Source organism: Sapajus apella, unplaced genomic scaffold (genome assembly GCF_009761245.1).
Source record: "Sapajus apella isolate SASKATOON/1434 unplaced genomic scaffold, GSC_monkey_1.0 scaffold14, whole genome shotgun sequence".
NCBI classification, from domain to species: Eukaryota; Metazoa; Chordata; class Mammalia; order Primates; family Cebidae; genus Sapajus; species Sapajus apella.
This window is the reverse complement of record NW_022436954.1, coordinates 18,750,153-18,767,812: the sequence shown is the minus strand read 5'-3', so window position 1 is coordinate 18,767,812 and position 17,660 is coordinate 18,750,153.

Sequence of the window (17,660 nt, the reverse complement as noted above, 5' to 3'; positions counted from 1 at the left end):
ACATCTATAATCCCAGCACTTCAGGAGGCGGAGGTGGGCAGATAACTTGAGCCTAGCAGTTTGAGACCAGCCTGGGCAACATGGCAAAACTCATCTCTACAAAAGAGACAAAAATTAGCTGGGTGTGGTAGCACACACCTCCAGTCCCAAGTACTTGGGAGGCTGAGATGGGAAGGTCACTTGAGCTGGGGAGGTTGAGGCTGCAGTGAGCAGAGATCATGCCACTGCATTCTAGCCTGGGCAACAGACTGAGACCCTTTCTCAAAAAAAAAATCAGATGGGGTAGCCTGAGAAGGCCTCTCTTAGAAGGTATCAATTCAGCAGAGACCAAAGTGACAGGAAGAGCCATGAGGATAAAAGGTGGAGGGACATGAGTGCTCCAGGGAGAGACAGCAGTGAGTGCAGAGGCCTGGAGTGGGAGTGGGCAGGATGTGTTCACACACAGGTGACAAGGCCCATGTGGCAAGCAAGGGGTGGAGTGAGAATGAACACGGAACAGGAGGCCAGAAGCCAACTCACGCAGGGCCTGTGGGCCGTGGGAAGGGCTTTGCATGTATTCTGAGTGTGGCAGGAAGCTCTAAGGATTTAGACAGTGGCAGAGCCTCAGTGGATGCTGAGAACAATTCAGGAAGTGTCCCTGGCTGGGGTGAGGAGAGCCTGGAGAAGGAGGAGTGCGTGGGGATTCCTGGCATCTGGAGAACAGAGAACTGAGCTTTATGCCTTGGTGCTTGCCTGAGGCACACACAGTAACATTCCATCTATGCTACATTCTTAAATGATCATGATAATTATCCAGCTGTCTCTCCGTCCAGGAGCCATGTATCCTACTCTGTCTCTACTTCCTACACTGTTTTGCACTTCTCAAAGGGCATTAGGTTCACACCAGCATGAAGTCCCACTTGATGCAATACTTTTCCAAGAATGAAGAATACAAATGAAAGAATTTTGTTCTTTCTAAGCCCAAACTTCTTCCCATATTGGATCTTTGAAGCAGCTACTGCTTCTAGAATATGGACTCTCCTCCCGCTCCGTAGCACCTTCACCCAGAACCTCACTGTTCCATCAGAGATGTGTTGCCCCAAACTTTGCATGTTGAAGCCCTAACCCCCAGTGGGACTGAATCAGAGACAGGGCTTTTAGGAAATAATTAAGGTTAAATGAGGTCATAAGGGTAAAGTCCTAATCCAATGGGATGGCTGGCATTACAAGAAGAGGAAGATCTCTCTCTCTCTTTCTCTCCGGAAAGGTCATGTGAGGACAGAGTGAGAAGGTGGCTGCCAGCAAGCCAGGAAGAGAGCCCTCACCAGGAGCCAAATCAGCCACCAGTTTGATCTTGAACTTCCCAGCCTCCAGAACCATGAGAAATAAATGTGCATTGTTTAAGGTATTGTTTAAGATACTGAAGATATTTTGAATGGCAGTCCAAGCAGGCAAAGACAAGAGGTTTCCCAACTCTTTTGATCACGGAGCCCTCTCCAACAGTAAAAGCATTGATAGGTATGGTGGTTCACACCTGTAATCCCAACACTTTGGGAGACTAAGGTGTGAGGATCACTTGAGCCTAGGAGTTTGAGACCAACCTGGGCAACACAGGGTGACCCTATATCTAAAAAAGAAAAATTAAAAAGTAGCCAGGTGTGATAGTGTGTGTGTGAGTGTGACCCCAGTTACTTCAGAAGCTCGGGCAGGATGATCACTTAACCCTAGGGGGTCTAGTCTGCAGTGAGCTATGACTGCACCGCTGCACCCCAGCCTGGGCAACAGGATGAGACCCTGCCTCAAAACAAAACAAAATAAAACAAAACACACTGAGCACATCCCCTGCCAACGGTGTGTATAGCTATTTATACATTTTACCGACATACACCACATACTTTGCCATCAATCTGCACATAAAACATCAGAGAAAATTTTGGTATCTTGTTTTTAAGATTGACGAACAAAAATAAATAGAAGTTTTACTATTTTCTTTATGTTCCCCATGGATTCTCTTACGCACTCCACTTTGGAGGTGTTATTTTATAACTCAATCTCTGTTCTTCAGGAAAGTCTTTTCTGATCTACAACTTATTCATTCACTCATTTATTCATTGAATAAATATTCATAAAAGGCCTACTAGGGGCAGTGCATCTTAATGCATCATATGTGGTTCTGCTCTGGAAGGTAACAATTCAGGCTTGGTGGACCTTCCTGTAATGCAGTCTCTTCTGTGGCTAACTGTAATTAATTAAGTGTTCAATTACCTGTTTATAAGACGTCTACATTTTCCACCAGCTCTGTATCATTCACTGGTGCCCCTCAGAGCTTGGCACATAGTAGGTATTCAATAAATAGAAAGTGGACGAATGAATGAACAAATGAACAAAAGAATGAATGACTGAGCTCACTCCCCCTTTTCTTCTCCTCCCTTTCCTTGGGTCGGTCTTGCCGTGAAGACATTTTGAAGTAGCCCAGGGACCGGCAGATCGGCCAGCGGAGTGGGAGTGATGGGGGGAGATTTGTGAGCAGGGGCCAGGTTAGCAGTGGTTTTATTACATCCCATTAAGCATATGGTCATAATTATAATAAGCACATGAGTTATGGCGAGTGACATATGTTTCTTCAGGAAAAAAAGGAGAGGAGGAAGAGAAAAAGGAACACTGCAAGCCCCCAGAAGCGGCCTGGATAGCTGGCTGGGACAAATGAGTGAGTGAGCAAGTGAGCGTGGGTCTGCCCTGCCCTGTGCTTTTTAACCCCTTCACATCCTGGGCATGACTGGCAAGACAGAGAGAAGGCAGCCAAGGCTGGGCTTCAGGGAGATCAGGGACTCCCAGACACCAGGTAGGGTCTGGGGGCTTCTGAGAGGATCTTGCCCACTTGTCTGAGGGTCACCAGAGGACAGGCATGTGGTCAGCTAGTTAGTGTTCCAGTAGCTAGGGCAAGACCTGGTCCACAGCAGATATTTGGGGTGTGTGTGTGGGTGTGGGTGTGTGTGTGTATCTGGTGTATGTTGTGTGTATTTGGGGGGTGTGTGTGTGTGTGTATCTGGTGTATGTTGTGTGTACTTGGGGTGTGTGTGTGTGTGTGTGTGTGTGTATCTGGTGTATGTTGTGTGTATTTGGGGTGTGTGTGTGTGTGTGTATCTGGTGTATGTGTGTGTGTATTTGGGGTGTGTGTGTGTGTGTGTGTAGAGAAAGAGAATGGAGGAAGGAGAGGAGGAAGGAGAAAGGAAAAATAAAAAAAGTAAGGGAGGTAATGAGGGAGAGAAGGACAGAGGGAGGTGATTAGAGCTCTCAATGAACTTTCATTCATTCATTCATTCAACAATCAGGTTGTTTAATGCACACAGCATGGTGCAGTGGGTGAACCCTAGCCTGGGGTTGGGACACCTGGGTTGCTTCTCCATGCATATCCTCTGTGGTCTTGGGTGAACCACATTCCTTCTCTGATCCTGATTTGTGTAAGGGGCTGGTCACTCAAATCTTTCTTGGCTTGGGCTTGTCGGGGCTGCAATCCTTCAGGTGGAGAGAATTCCAGAGAAGCCTGCCTCCTGCAGGAGATGCACCAGGGAGGTCTGCCGCCAACCCTCAACCAGCGGGTTGCTAACAGACCATTTAACCAACGTCCCTCTCATTCATTTTCCAGGTGTGAAAATAGCAGCCTGGACGTCTGTGCTGCCTCCCCATGAATAAGCCAGTTCTTCTTTTGTCTTCCATGCCTCGGGGTCCAAAAGGACTATGACCAAAAAATCAAAGACGCAAGCGTCCTCAGCCCAGCTTCTGTGATCGAAGAGATCACTATGTCTGGGAAGTGGCAGAAGACAAGGGACCCTATTCTAGGAAGCACCACCCCACCCTGGCAGCCACACCTATAGCCCTCGGCCCCTAGAACAGACATCACGGGCTGTGGAAGGAGGCTGTGGAACTGGGGATTATGGCCCCCAGAATCTGGGGTTCAGAAGGAACTAGACCCCAGCTCTGAAAACGTGCACAAGAGCCTCGTCACCTGGAGAGCACTGCTTTAACTCGCTCAAGTGGTTTCACACCGTCTTGGGACATGAGGAGATGTGATTTGCTCAAAATCTCTCAGCAGCAGGTGGCAGAGCCAGGCTGGCATGGGGGTCTGCCTGAAGCCTGTGCCAGGCCCGTTCTTCCTACCCAAGGCTCCTACCTCTGCGGAGTGAAGGCCTGGCCTGGCCTCTAAAGATGTGACCTGTGGCAAGTTGGTCACCACTCCAACACTCAATATCTTCCCTGTCCCTCAGAGGGCTGTCAGCAGGGGTGTAGGGCTTGGGGCAGAGCCAAATTAGAGCTTTCTGGACTTTTCCCCAAGGGACGTGGTTTTTATTATCCTGTGTTTTGAAAGATTTCTATCTCTTGAACAAACTTTGTTTTAAAGTAATAATTAATTTATTTCCCCCTTCTTATTACTCAAAGACGCAGGTGGTCATCCTCTGAGAGATAACTGTGGCTTCCACGCTTGGCTGTCAGAATTCCAGTCGCCTCCAAGATGGAAGACTTTCTGCCCAGCCTGGATTCCCTGACCAAAGGCAAAATATGTCTGGTCTGTGAAGGCCCCTGAACTATTGGGATGACAGGATTAAACCCAGAGAGCCATCTGCCCTCTGAGGACCCCAGGCCAAGCACCCCTGAGAGGTTGATGGTGATCATAAATGCAGCGTGGGCCTTCCTGGAGCTCCCTGACAGCCCACATGGCTCTAGGAAGTTCGCATGTGCGACCAGGAGGGCTCTGGCACTTGTGCTCATTCTGCAGAAGGAGGAACTGAGGCAGACGCCAACGATTCCACTTAAGCTGGGAGGTGGCAGAGGCAGCGCTCGAGTTCTGATTCCAGAATGATCCTTTGGCTGTAGTCAGCATGGCCTGCCTTAACAAGACACCACAGGGCCGGTGGCTTAAACAACAGACTTTTATTGCTCCTAGTTCTGGAAGCTAGAAATCCAAGATCAAGGTGCTGGCAGATTCTGTTCCTGGTGAGGGCTCTCTTCCTGGCTTGCAGACGGCTACCTTCTCTCGGTGTTCTCGCCGGGCCGGGAGAGAGAGAGACAGGTGCAGCTCTGGTGTTTCTTCCTTTCATTATAAGGACATTAATCCCATGATGGGGGCACCTCACTCATGACCACATCTCAACAATATTACCTCTCAAAGGCCCCACCTCCAAAACCTTCACATTGGAGGTTAGGGCTTCAACACGTAAATCTGGGGGGAACACAAACATTCAATGCATAACATGCCCCCAACCCCAACACTACGCTCCCCCTTCCCATTTCTGAGTCCAGCAGAGCCTCCGGGGAGTGGAGCCTTGCCCTGGAGGACTTTGCAATGCAGCAGAGAAGGCTGGGCCCAAACTGATGTGACCAAAATTTGCAAGACAGTCATGCAAAGGCCCCACGAGGCCTCGCGGGATTTGGCCAAAGATCGGCCACGGGTCCTGCATCAGAGCCAGGCAGCCAGGAGAACTCTGAGCTTCCCTCTCGGTGCCTCAGTTTCCACCACTACAGCGCACAGACACTGATACCTCAAAAGACTGCTAAAAGCCTGCCAAGAATCTGCAGAGGTCAAAACGCCCAGCGTCCTGCGACTGAGACAAATCCGCCCTCGGGCTGCAGGCCTTCTCTGTGCCTTGCCAGGTGGGGGCGGGAAAGGAAATGGAGGAGGATCGCCTTCTGGGGGCCTGTCCCGGGAACTGGGGTCGCCCTGCAGAGTGATGGTCGCAGCGGGACGAACCTCCAGATAAATAAGAACAGTCCGCGTGAGCGGGGCTCATCTTAACACTAAGCAGAGGGGCCTGGGGCCGGACTTGAAAGCCTCCGGCTGAGATGGATGGGCTGCTGCCGAGGCGGGGGCAGCTGGGCGCAGGGGATGAGTGATGGGGTGTCGGGGCGCTCAGTCACCGCCAGCCAGAGATGCCGGCCTCTGTCCGGCCGCCGGGACATGTGCAGGGCCGCCGCCCCTCCCACCGCCCTGCGGGGGATTTATGGCTTCGTTAAAGGCTCGGAGAGGGGCCGAGGCCAGGCTTGCGGTGGGAGGGTCGGATGTCGGCCTGGCTGCCCCTGCTGGGTTTCCGCCCTGAGCAGTGGAGGGGAAACCAGGCCGGCCCCACGGGGCAGAGATGGCTCGGGGTCAGGCACAGAGGGGCGTGAGGCCTGGCCTCCTGCTTTAGGACGTCTGGGTGGAGGGAGGGTGCTGGCAACTCCCAGTGACCCCCTGTATGGGTCCCACCCTTGGCTCTTGGTCGATGTTTATACCTTGGCGCCTGCGCAGCTCCGCTGGCTTTTTCCAGCTGCCTTGCTTTTCCCCACGCAGGTCCTTCTGCCAGGAGCGCCCGGTGTCCTGGAGAAATCCCACCCTTCCTTGCGGCCTCGGCGCCGGTGCCACCGCTGTGGGAAGGCTGCATTTGACACTGCTGCTCCGTTCTGGCAGTGTGGGGCTCCCTCATCAGGGCCCTGCCTCTCCCCTTGTCCATCCAGGCAGGGAACCCCTTAATCTTCGTTTTGACCCCTTGATATGAACTAAACCATTGATTGAGCTCTTACTATGAGCTGGGGGCTGTGCTCAGCATTTCAGGGTTTCATTGTTGACTGTTCATCTGTCCATTTCATAGACAGGAAAACTGAGCCTTAGAGAATCACTTGCTAGGATTCAAACCAAGGGTGTGTTCAATTCCAAAACACAAAAGTGCTTGACAAGTCAGTGAAACACAGCCTTGTGGAAAGTCAGCCCTTTTTTCTCTTTTCCCTTGCTGCTGTTTTTCTGAGTCTAGCACCCAATAGATTCAGTGATGTGACTTCACGTATGCACAGTAATGGGACTTCACATATGTCCTCCCGTTGGATCCTTACAGAAATTGGGTCAGGTCAGCATTATGATGATCAACCCATTTTAGAGTGGAAAAGCTGAGGTCCGAAGAAGGGACATGCCATGCTCAGCAGGTGGCTGAGCCAGGGCTCCAGAATGTCTCAGCTCTTCTCACACCTCCTCCCTCTCAGCTCAGTCTCAGCTCCGGAGGGTGGGCCTGGGGAATGCTGAGACTCTGCAGGTAGACTCCTGATCCTTCCCACTGGGGCAGCGCAGGGGCCTTCAGCCATGAAACTCCCAGGTCATCCATGAACCTTTCTAAAGCCCAGGCCCTCACTAACACCCACCCGACTGACCTCACCCCAGGAGAGATCCTTCCCTTGGTAGGATAAGCCTGTGGCTCCCAAGTCACCCAGACCTCCTGCCCTGCTATATCCCTCTGTGCTGGGGTTGAGGTGCCTGCCTGCCTGGACCTGCAGCTCTGGAGTCAGCACAGCTGTTAGGAAGCAGCCTTCTTCCACCACCTCAGCCTCCCTGATGGGCACTCTGCCTCAAATAAGAATATGGACGATGGCTGGGTGCCGTGGCTCACACCTATAATCCCAGCACTTCAGGAGGCTGAGGTGGGCAGATCGCAAGATCAGGAGTTCAAGACTACCCTGGCCAATAATGCGAAACCCCGTCTCTACTAAAAATAGAAAAATCAGCCAGGTGTTGTGGCCCCAGCTACTCAGGAGGCTGAGGCAGAAGAATCGCTTGAACCCAGGAAGCAGAGGTTACAGTGAGCCAAGATCACGCGACTGCACTCCAGCCTGGGGAACAAAGCAAGACTCCATCCAAAAAAAAAACAGTGTGGACAACAGACAGTCCATCGTCCATCGAGGCTTTCTGGGGAGGAATTGGAGCCACGTAAACTGATGCCTTTTTGCCCTCCACATCCTAACAGCCCCACTGCCTGCTGGGTCTCTTAATCATCTATTTTGGGTCCAGATGTTTAACCAAGTTGAGATTCTTAACACCTGTCCCAAAGGGTTGGTCAAGCTCCCCGTTAATTCCCTATTTAGGAGGAAACGGAGGTTTTGAAGAGGAAACTGACATGTCTACAATTGTTCTGGGGCACAGACTAGAGTTAGCACTTGAGCCTGCAAGGTTTTTCTGCCTCCATCATTCATTCATTCATTCATTCATTCACCTACTGTGTGCAAGGCCCTGTTTGTTGAACACCTACTATGTGCAAAAGGAATACCTTCATGAACAAGACTGGCGAACATTCTGTCTTCAGCTACAGACCAGTAGAAAAGACAGGCATGAGACAGAAGTTCAGAGAATAATTAAGGCATGCTGTGACAAATCACTTTGCTCACATCTCTGCTCAAATGTCACCTCTTCTGAGTGACCTTCCCAGGCCCCCATGTCTAAAATATCACCTGTCAATCTCCATGCCCTATCTTGATTTTTTAAAAAGTAGGAGTATGAGTATTTGGTACAAAGTTGTGCATTTCCTTGTTTTCCTGTCTTTCCCTAGGCAGTGCGCACCACGAGGGTGGGAGCTGTGACCCTTTTGTGCTCTGTTTCCAGCACCCGGCCTCCCATGTGTACTGAGTAGATACTTACTGAATGAAACAGGAATGAGTGAATGAATGCTACAAAGAAGAAATACAGGGGCTCAACTGGGGAAACTCAGCCTAGCCTGGAGTTCAGGGGAGGTAACTAACCCCCAAAGCAGGAAGTAACTTCAGACTGAGCTCCAGAGCGGGCCAGGACACTTACAAGAGGCAGGAAGAACATTTCAGGCAGAGGAACCACAGCACAGGCAGACCCAGGATATTGAGGATCTTGCACAGGTCCGGATCTGCAAAGCTTCCCCCATTGACAGTCACAGGCAGCTGCCTCAAGGGCACGCCTGGGGGAGCCAGCAAGCCTTTGATGGCACTGCAAAAGAGGCTCCAGACCCTTGGATTAAAATTCTATGTGATCTCGGGCAAGCTCTGTAACTTCCCTTAGCCTCATTTTTCTCATTTGTAAAATGGGGATGAGAGTAGCACCTACCTTGACGGGTTACTGTACAGATGCATAGAATGACAGCTTCAAGTTTTTTAGATGGGAGCCTGACCCATGGTGAGACTTTAACAAATGCCGGTGGCCGGGTGCAGTGGCTCACGCCAGTAATCCCAACACTTTGGGAGGCTGAGGCAAGAAGATTGCCTGAGGCCAGGAGTTCCAGACAAACCGGAATAACATAAGGAGATGCTGTCTCTACAAAAAATTTGAAAATTAGCCAGGTGTGGTGGCACGTGCCTGTAGTCCCAGCTGCTTGGGAGGCTGAGGTAGGAGATTTGCTGGAAGCCAGAAGCTCGAGGCTGGAGTAAGCCATTGATTGTGCCACTGCACTCCAGCCTGGGTGACACAGTAAGACTCTGTCTCTAAAAAAGAAAAAAAGAAAGCTGGGTATGCCAGCCCAGTGCTGCCTCCCCTCACCCACTGGAAAATCAGGCTGTCACAGAAGCAATTCTCGGCTGGCTTCAATCGGGAAACAATGGAATGGAAAATAAAAATGATTCCCCATCCCTTGAGCAAAGCAGTTGCCTCTCAGCAGTGCTCCCGTCGGCTCAAGCAGGCCTCGGCCAGCTTCTCCATGTGGCTGATGCTCCCTCTCGCCGCCCATTCCCAGCCAAGCTTCCTGTTCCCTGAGGCTTTAACTTCCTGTCAGAGACCTCAGGGACTTTCACATCCAGACCTTCACCTCCTGCACGGATATTTTGCACTTTCCACCTTCCCCCAGCCCAGATGTCCTGGAGTCTTGCCTCCCTGGCTCCCTCAGGGCCTGCTCTCCAACCCCGCCTGGCCAGCACCTAGCCAGCAAGCTGTTGACCTCTCACCAGTCACCCAGCACCTGGTGCAGAAGCTACGCTGCCCTGAAAAGCCCCTAGGACACCAGACACCCCTGAACTCCCACCCATCTGTGACCTCTTCAGCAGAAAGTCCTGCTCACACTTGTGGAAGTTAATTGGGGCGGGGTTGATTGACATCATGGGTCGGGGGTAAATCTCAGAGATGGCCCTGTTTGTCCCTCCCTACACAGCACAGGGAAGACATGGTCAGGTAAGTGCACGTTTTCACACATACTCTTGAGTGCACGTGGGCTCAGGTCTGGAAAAGCTTCCCCCCTCGACAGAGCTAGTCTCAGAAACTCAGGACGTGAGAAGGCGGTCACTGAGGGGGAGGCTCTGGCAGTGGGCCCAGCACTGTGGTTTCTGATGCTGGCTCAGCCACCGATTGGAGGGAAACTTGGGAGCAGGAGGAGGAGGAGGAGGAGGAGGAAGCGCTGAGTGTGCAAACGAGCAGTGACATGGGAAATCTCACAGGGCAGCCGCAGCCCCCAGGATCTACATGAGGACGAGGTGACCTGGCTTCCCTGCCTTGGTGGGCCTGGAGGAGTCACTGTGCCGATCCCCTCCTCTGCGAAATGTCAGTTCCAGACAGTAGGCAGCAAAGAGTGGGTAGACCTGAGTTCCAGTCACAGCCAGTCTTCCCGGGATCCTGAGGCTGCAACAGAGGGTGCTTCTTGCTGGGTCTCCATGTCCTCATCTACAGAATGGGGACAATGACCCTGGCCTTGCAGGATTGCCCCACAGTTGAGCAATGGTGTACTCAGAGCATCGGACACACTGCCTCCTAGACACATCCCTTCCTCGAGGCACCTGCTGACCTCAGGCAGATCCGGCCCCCTCTCTAGGGCATTCCCTCACCAGCAGTGGCCTTCACAGCACTTGGTGCTGTCTGAGCTTTTATGCGCATTCCTGAGATGGATGATTTGACAAACATCCCTTTTCCCACTAGATGGTAAGCTCCTTGAAGGCAGAGATTTGAGCTTGGCACACAGTAGGGGCTTCTCTTAGTCCAAGAACCTGCTGGGAAATCAGAACTTGAGTCAGGTACTTCAACAGAGGGCATGTGATACAGGGAGCTAGTTCGGAAGGGGTTGGGGGAGCTGAAAGGCCTGAACGGGATGGTGAGCCACCTTCAGACAAGGAGCGGCAGGCAGCTGTGACAACCTGGGACCCCGGAGACTGGGAGGAAGTGGTGATACCCAAAGCCTGGGAACCGGACTCCGTGTGGGACACCGCAACCACAGTCAGGCAGGGGGCTGGAACCCTGGCGGTGACCCAGCCACTCCCCAGGTTGCCACTAAAGCAGACGGAGATGAGGATGAAGACCCTGGCTCCTCCCTTCCGCCCCGCCTACTGATCTCCAACCAGCTCTTCCCATTGGCCAAGGCCAACAGGAAGCCGGCGGGCAAGGGAGGCTGGGGACTGTATGAATAGATGGCAGGAGTCAGCCCCGCACAGGCGAGGGCCAGGGAAGAGCAGGGAGGGAAGGACACATGGCGGCCCCAGGGCTCCCCTTATTTACCGGTTCACAAATGCGCACAGCATTTACGAGGCACAGGGCAGCGTTCTGAGCTTTTTAGGAAGATCCGCTCCTTTCCTAAGCACTTGTGTAATGAATGAGCAGCCGAGCTCGGTAAATGATACCCGTCCTTGTTGGCGGTGCTTTTGATTTTGTTGTCAGATGCGTTCCAAGGGGCTCAGACCTGCTGTGCTTCTGAGATTTTTTTGTCTCTGACCTCAAGATCCTCACCCCAACCCTGGCCTTCTTGGGCTCAGGGAGCCCAGACCCCCCCCCCCTCCAGGCCCTGCTGAGAGTAGGGGGAGGAAGGGCAGAGGATGCAGCCCCCGGGGCCTGAGCCCCTGCAGAGCCACTCTGTCTCTGCCCAGGGCTCCGTGGGGAGCAGGCGCTCCCTCTCCCCGCCTGTCAGTCAAACACTGCCGCTTGGAAGTTCAAGCGTGGCCAAAAGGAAGCAGATTTCAAAACACACCTCTGCTCGCCCCGCTTTCCTCCCCGCCCCCTCATCCGAGCTGACCCAGGCTCCCTGGGGCTTCGTTACCCCTGGCCTGTCCCAGGCAGAGCTGAAACCACAAGGATCTGGGGCAGAGGTCGGGTGGGGGGTGGGGAGTATTGAGGGGAGCCGGCAAAGGCTCCCCCAACAGCCTCAGCCCTGTCTGGGGGCCACTCCTCGTGGGTGGAGAATAACCTGAGACAATCCGGAGGAAGGCCCTGGGAGTGGCCGGGGGAAGGGGCCTGACCCCTGAAAATCAGTGAGGCTGGGGATCTGCCTGCCACCTTTCCACACGTGCTGTTTTGTTTATGATGCCATTCCTGCACTAGCACAAGCCTTGGCTTCTAGAATATTCTCTGTAAATATCTGTTGCGTGAATGTGTGAATTCGTGAATTCCCACTAAGGAGAAATTTGTTCCGCTTTGACTCCAAAGGAGAAGGAGGGTGTGGGCTGGAGGAGCCCGGAGAGTTTCTCCAAAACCAGAGCCTCAGGGCCTCACTCCTCTGTCATCGCCTCCCTCTGGCTTCCTCTCAGCAAGGGGGTTCAGGTCAGAGCCCTTGGGACCCCATCCTGACCCTGCTGCCTTCTAGCTGTGTGACATTGGACAAGCCAGTCCCTCTTCAAACCTTAGCTTTCCTCACCTATATCATGGGGAGATATAGGTCTCCTCCACAGGGTACTGTAAGCCCTGAATTGAACCAGGTCCCACAAATAAATCCTAGCACAGCCCCCTACATGCAACAAAAAAGGCCTCACAGATATCAGCAACCTTTGGAAATTACAGACTGCACTGGAATGCCTTTCCATGAGGCTGTCAATAGGGTTAAAAGCAGGACCACTGCGAACAAATAGCAAATAGCGATGCTTCTCGTCAATTTCTTTGTGAAAGCAGATGGAAATGAAGCATGCCTGAGCGTGGAGGCTGATTCTGGAATGAATGTCTTGACAGTGGGAGTTCACCCTTCCGGGTTGTTTTTCGAGTTTTTTCTCATTTCCCACGGTGCCCTCTGCTCAAAGCCGGACCATAAAAGCAGCGACAGCCAGGACCACATTGTTCACTTTATTGCAGTCTTGTTTTCCATTTGGAAAATCTCTCCCCAGAATGTGCTTGAAATTTTGAAGAGGTGAGTTAATATATCGATGATGTCTTTATTGTCAGGACACTTCCTGAATTAGAAATAAAAGGCTCTGCTGAATTCAGTCAAGTGGCATGGGGGAGGGGGTCCTTTCCCAGGATGGAAACCCTCCTTTTGCTGCCAGCCTGGAGCGGGTGGGGGACCACGCTTTCTGAGGCTGGGAGGAGATCCCTCTAACTCTGGAACTTGACAGTTGGTGTCCAGTTTCCTCTGAAGACAAAGCGAGCAAAGGGCCAGGCAGGTGGATGCCCGAGATGTGGTTCCATTCCTGGCTCTTCCTGGACAGCTCAGCTCCCTACCAGTCCCAGCCTGATCCTCCCCCAGTAACCCCCTGCATGTGAGTCACACGGGTGCGTGTAGTGCAGGCCCTCCCTCTGCAAAGCCATGAGAACACCTACTTTGACCTTGGTGCCGCCTCCACCATGAGTTCTGCTCCTCTGCTCCACCAGGCTTCACCAGCCTAAGTCCTCATTCCTGAGGCCCCAGAGCCTCTTCCCCCCACTGCCACCTTCTTACTGTCCTGCCAGAATGCCTCTGATCTTTTGAGTCTGAAGTCTGAATCATAAGAACAGGCAATTGGTAGGATGAATTGAAAAGACCAAGGTCTTCTCACAGATCTAGACCTGAGTCTCCTTGATTTCTGAGTTGCTGTGTGATGTGGAGCAAGTGACTTTATCTCACTCTATGCCTCAGTTTCCTCTCCAGTGATGGAAACACCCAGCACAGTGTGTGGTGGCTACTGATGCCACGTGTTCACTTTCCTAAAACCTGTTATTGCTGGGGAAAGAAGGAGCCCATGAAATTTGGACAATGGATGGCACCAGGCAGCAAAAGCTTCTTTTCAAGTAGAAACAAAGGACAGGGCTGGTCATTTTAATGAACACCTACTATGCATCAGGCACACAGTAACTTTATTCTACAGGCTCAGAGAGGTTAAGTTACTTGCCCAAGGTCACACAGCTAACAAAAGAGGTCCAGGTTCCTACCTGGGCTTATCAGATTCCCAGTTCATGCTTAGCTTTCTTCACCCTTGGCAAAGAAATGAATCTCAAAGGGTGGAATGTGGATCCTGATGGGTGGGTGGGGCACGACATCCAGAAGTCACCCCTGCTGTGAAGGAGGGAAGGGTCAGGGCTGAGACCCTACCACTCTTGTCCTCCTTCTGGTGGCCTTGGCTGAACGCAGTGGGAGACTCTACCCTCACCTGGAGCAGCCATGCTCTGGCCATTTGCCTCTAAGGAGAAAACATCTTTTTCACCCACAGATGCCTGAGTGGGATCCGTTTCCCAGGCCCCAGTGTTCCTGGTTCTATTTTGTATTTTCTTTTGGTGGATTTGTCCTTTGCATCCTGACCGCGTGCCACTTTCAGCCTCGACAGTCCTGCTTCTCAGAGGCTGTCTTGGTCCCCCTTAGGCCAACAGCATGGGGGGTCCAGGGCCCAGAAACAGGAAGCTGGGGAGAGCTGGATTCACTGGCTAATTTTTGTCTGCATTGTAGGTAGGGGCATGAGGACTGGCAGGATCAGCAGGAAGGGTGGGCCCTCCGAGAGCCCGGGTGAGTGCTGATTTCCTTAATTCTCAGGACTAGTTGAGGGGTTAGGTGGAGGAGCCCTGGGCTGGGGCAGGAAGGAGGCACTGTACCCAAAGTTGTACTTTAGCTAAGGATAAGATGGCTTCAGGCTGGGCGCAGTGGCTCACACCTGTAATCCCAGCACTTTGGGAGGCCAGGGTGGGTGGATCACTTGAAGTCAGGAGTTCAAGATCAGGCTGGCCAACATGGTGAAACCCTGTCTCTGCTAAAGATACAAAAAAAAAAAAAAAAAAAATTAGCTGGGCGTGGTGGTGTGCACCTGTCGTCCCAGCTACTTGGGAGGCTAAGGCAGGAGAATTACTTGAACCCAGGAGATGGAGGTTGCAGTGAGCTGAGATGGCATCACTGCACTCCAGCCTGAGTGACAGAGAGTGACTCTGTCCATCTCAAAAAACAAACAAACAAACAAACAAAAAGGATAAGATGGCTTCAGGTCTCAGTGCTCAGCGCCCCTTCCTTCACCCCAGGCAGGCTAGGAAGGACCCCGAGATACTGAGTTTGTTTGCCCTCTACTGCTGTGCTTCCTATATGAACTGCTACCCTGCTCTGTGCCCTGTTTCTCCTACCTGAAAAAGACGAAGGCTCAGCCTCTAAAATTTATGCCCCTTTGGAACCTCAGCCTCCCCTCTGGCTCCATCGTCCTCACCTTTCCTCTAAAATATGACAACATCCCGATCCCTCTCCTCGCAGGCAACCGAGCTTTGTTTCCTATAAAACTTCCAGCTAATCTAAGAAATGTATCCCCACCCATGTGTATTCACCACGGAGGTCTCTTCCGCCCTAAGGCGTCCCTTCCTAGCGCTGTGGAAGAGGTAACAGGGGTTGCAGGGCAAAGCTCAGATGTGGGGTCAAGTCACAAGTCTGTTACCAGAAAGGGATCCTGATCCAGACCCTGAGAGAGGGTTCTTGGATCTCTCACAAGAAAGAATCTGGGGCGAGTCCATAAGGTAAAGTAAAAGCCAGTTTATTAAGAAAGCAGAGGAAGGAAAGAATGGTGCTCCATGGGCAGAGCAGCAGCAGGGCTGATCAAACGAGTGTCCTTAGAGTTCCTGACTACATGCTGAACAAGGGGTGGATTACTCATGAGTTTTCTGGGAAAAGGGCAGAGATTTCCCGGAACTGAGGGCTCTTCCCCTTTTTAGACTGTATAGGGTAACCTCTTGACATTGCCATGGCGTCTGTAAACTGCCATGGTGCTGGGGGGAGTGACTTTTAGCATGCTAATATATTATAATTAGCACATAATGAATGTGCACTGAGGATGCCCATTACCATCTTAGTTTTGGTAGATTTTGGCCGGCTTCTTTACTGTATCCTGTTTTAATAGCAGGGGCTTTGTGACCTTATCTTGTGCTGACCTCCTGGCTCATCCTGTGACTTAGAAGGCTCAGCCTTGTGGGAATGCAGCCCATCGGGTCTCAGCTTCATTTACCCAGCCCCTATTCAAGATGGAGTCACTCTGGTCCAAACACCTCTGACAACCCCACTCCACCGAAGCCAGCCACCTGGGGCAGGGATGTCTCAGTGCCTCTGAGGACAATGGCTGCCCCTTGTTCCCTGGGCTGTTTGGAATAGAATCTGAGCCACCTCCTGCCCAGCCAGGCCCAGTGCAGGGGGTCGAGAGATCAGCCTTTGGTTTCAGGCCTGCCCTCTAAGTTGCCATTGGCCAGGAATACATAACTCCATGTCTTTGTGTCTTGATTTCCCCATCTGAACAATGACAGTGTCCCTCATCTCCAGCACCCACCTCTCCAGACACTGAAAGGAACCAGAATTGTGGGTTTCAGTGGCTGCTCCCTGATGAGGGGAGCCAGCCTGGCCTGGAGGCCTGGAGGAGGCTGAGGAGGTGGAGGAGAAGCCACGTGCTGCAGCCCCACCCAAACCTCGAGGCAGCCACATCTGCAGCTCCATCTGGAACAGTCGGCCCCACCCACACACATGGTCCGGCCGCCAGACCTCCAGCACGCCCCCCACCCCGCCTGGCTGCCTTTCCTGCCACCCCCGGATTTGTACCCATAATCTGCATATTTAGCAGTTCACCACGTTGCAAGCCAAACCATAAATCCCTCTCAGGCAGGGCCCTGGGAAAGCGCTCCTCAGGCTTCTGCAGAGCCCCAAGCCCGGCCCCTAAGACCCCATTTTCCAAGTCTCCAGGTGGGCAGGACATCAGCTCTGTCTTCAGGTGTCCTTTGGACCTTCAGAGGCTGAGCCAGGCAGCTAAGCAATCGGTATAATCAGAATAATTGGAAGAAGAAGAAGAAGGAAATAAGAATAATTTCATCCTTTGAATTTCAGGATACTGCGTGAGACGAGCTGGGCAGTGCCATTCTCCCCAATCTGCAGAAGGGTAGACCAAGGCTCAGGTTCAAGCCCAGAGTCATTCAGGGCTGACTCAGCCACAATGCCAGGAAGAATTGTCATGTCTCAAAGGCCCGACCAATTCTAGTCAATTTCCAATTCTTGAGTCTGGAAGCAGCCAGGAGCTTTGGGACAGAGCATGAGGCAGGAGAACCCACACGCTTGGCCTCCAGTCCCAGCTCTGCCTCCAACCAGCTGTGTGGTCATGGCTGTGGCACTGGCCCCTTGGAGCCTCTGTTTCCACCCCTTTACTTCTGGGCTCTCTCCCGGCCCCAATTCAGCCTCCCAGCCTCCCACCTCCCCAGCCCCAACTCCAAAGAGTATAAGGCCATTGAATATCACTGACTCTTCTTGAAAATGGAAATGGACACCCTTAGAGAGCTGTGGCCAATAACTGTGCAGAGCAGACATCCCGGTGCCTTTAACCCATCCTTGAACCTGACCCTTTCCCCGAAATACCAGCCATTAGCGTTTTCCTAGCTCTGTCTTCTGACCAGATGGTGCAGTAAGTGGTCCACAGAGACTTTTTCATTTACTCCCGAGGTCAGCCCTTCAGAGGGAGAGGAAGATGATGAGGAAGATAAAGAAGATGATGGTGGTGAGTGGCAGAGGCTGGGCTCATAACCAGAGCTGTCAGATTCGGGGCTCTGAGTCTTCGCTACTGCTCTGTGCTGCCCAAGGCCATGGGAGTCCCCAGAAAGAATGAACCCTCCGCCATCTACCCTGGGCTGCTTTTTGTAACCCAGTCAGCCCCACGAGGCCCATGCCTCTCCCCAGGTCCCAAAAGGCTTGCCCACCTCCCTATTTCCGGCACCCCCCACCTCCCCTGCTCCTTTGCACACTGACATCCACTCCTTGGATTGGATGTGACAGGCAGAT